General features: G+C 59.7%; 1 pseudogene; it reads right to left on the bottom strand.

The window, feature by feature from the left end:
- Positions 1–2,500, bottom strand: part of LOC126475552 (large subunit ribosomal RNA) — a 6,372-nt pseudogene that overhangs the window by 3,064 nt on the left and 808 nt on the right.

Below are 2,500 nucleotides of genomic sequence, written 5' to 3'. Positions count from 1 at the left end.
CAGCGGGTCACCCTGCCGAACACCCCTCGAAGGCCGCACTAGATCTGACGACTTCCCATCCGCGCAGATAACCGTCGATCCCGCCTCATAGCATCCCTGGATGTAGTCAACGAACTCGACCGGCAGACCATGGGCCCTTAGCACAGGACCAAGGGCACCATGGGCAAGCGAGTCGAAGGCCTTTGACACATCCAGAGATGCCAAGTACAGCGAGCCGGCAGCTCGGCACGCCTGGGTCATCGCCAGATCGAGAAGAAAGGTGTTATGAAGCATCCCATCCTGAGGGATGAAAGCCCGCTGGCGACCGTCCAACACACAGTAGCGCATCAGGCGGCCAACCAGAACCTTGTGAAAGGCTCTGGTCAGCACCGAGCACACTGTGATCGGACGAAAGTCAGCAGGGGATGCTGCGGCGGTCTTCTTGGGCAGCAGAGTCATAGTTACTCCCGCCGTTTACCCGCGCTTGCTTGAATTTCTTCACGTTGACATTCAGAGCACTGGGCAGAAATCACATTGCGTCAACACCCGCTAGGGCCATCGCAATGCTTTGTTTTAATTAGACAGTCGGATTCCCCCAGTCCGTGCCAGTTCTGAGTTGATCGTTGAATGGCGGCCGAAGAGAATCCGCGCACCCGCGCGCCCCCGGAGGAGCACGCTAAGGCGGACGCGGCCTCGCAGCAAGGAAGATCCGTGGGAGGCCAAGGCACGGGACCGAGCTCGGATCCTGCACGCAGGTTGAAGCACCGGGGCGCGAACGCCGCGCAGGCGCGCGCATCCTGCACCGCCGGCCAGCACGAGGCCAACCAACGGCGAGAGCAGACCACGCCCGCGCTAAACGCCCGCACTTACCGGCACCCCTACGGCACTCACCTCGCCCAGGCCCGGCACGTTAGCGCTGACCCACTTCCCGACCAAGCCCGACACGCCCCGATCCTCAGAGCCAATCCTTATCCCGAAGTTACGGATCCAATTTGCCGACTTCCCTTACCTACATTATTCTATCGACTAGAGGCTCTTCACCTTGGAGACCTGCTGCGGATATGGGTACGAACCGGCGCGACACCTCCACGTGGCCCTCTCCCGGATTTTCAAGGTCCGAGGGGAAGATCGGGACACCGCCGCAACTGCGGTGCTCTTCGCGTTCCAAACCCTATCTCCCTGCTAGAGGATTCCAGGGAACTCGAACGCTCATGCAGAAAAGAAAACTCTTCCCCGATCTCCCGACGGCGTCTCCGGGTCCTTTTGGGTTACCCCGACGAGCATCTCTAAAAGAGGGGCCCGACTTGTATCGGTTCCGCTGCCGGGTTCCGGAATAGGAACCGGATTCCCTTTCGCCCAACGGGGGCCAGCACAAAGTGCATCATGCTATGACGGCCCCCATCAACATCGGATTTCTCCTAGGGCTTAGGATCGACTGACTCGTGTGCAACGGCTGTTCACACGAAACCCTTCTCCGCGTCAGCCCTCCAGGGCCTCGCTGGAGTATTTGCTACTACCACCAAGATCTGCACCGACGGCGGCTCCAGGCAGGCTCACGCCCAGACCCTTCTGCGCCCACCGCCGCGACCCTCCTACTCGTCAGGGCTTCGCGGCCGGCCGCAAGGACCGGCCATGACTGCCAGACTGACGGCCGAGTATAGGCACGACGCTTCAGCGCCATCCATTTTCAGGGCTAGTTGCTTCGGCAGGTGAGTTGTTACACACTCCTTAGCGGATTCCGACTTCCATGGCCACCGTCCTGCTGTCTTAAGCAACCAACGCCTTTCATGGTTTCCCATGAGCGTCGATTCGGGCGCCTTAACTCGGCGTTTGGTTCATCCCACAGCGCCAGTTCTGCTTACCAAAAGTGGCCCACTTGGCACTCCGATCCGAGTCGTTTGCTCGCGGCTTCAGCATATCAAGCAAGCCGGAGATCTCACCCATTTAAAGTTTGAGAATAGGTTGAGGTCGTTTCGGCCCCAAGGCCTCTAATCATTCGCTTTACCGGATGAGACTCGTACGAGCACCAGCTATCCTGAGGGAAACTTCGGAGGGAACCAGCTACTAGATGGTTCGATTAGTCTTTCGCCCCTATACCCAGCTCCGACGATCGATTTGCACGTCAGAATCGCTACGGACCTCCATCAGGGTTTCCCCTGACTTCGTCCTGGCCAGGCATAGTTCACCATCTTTCGGGTCCCAACGTGTACGCTCTAGGTGCGCCTCACCTCGCAATGAGGACGAGACGCCCCGGGAGTGCGGAGGCCGCCGCCCCGTGAAGGGCGGGGAAGCCCCATCCTCCCTCGGCCCGCGCAAGGCGAGACCTTCACTTTCATTACGCCTTTAGGTTTCGTACAGCCCAATGACTCGCGCACATGTTAGACTCCTTGGTCCGTGTTTCAAGACGGGTCGTGAAATTGTCCAAAGCTGAAGCGCCGCTGACGGGAGCGATTATTCCGCCCGAGAGCATCCCGAGCCAACAGCGGCGCGGGTCCGGGGCCGGGCCAGGTAGGTCCGTCAT

Source organism: Schistocerca serialis, chromosome 4, assembly GCF_023864345.2.
Source record: "Schistocerca serialis cubense isolate TAMUIC-IGC-003099 chromosome 4, iqSchSeri2.2, whole genome shotgun sequence".
Classification (NCBI taxonomy): Eukaryota; Metazoa; Arthropoda; class Insecta; order Orthoptera; family Acrididae; genus Schistocerca; species Schistocerca serialis.
This window is presented reverse-complemented; position numbering and strand designations above follow the sequence as displayed.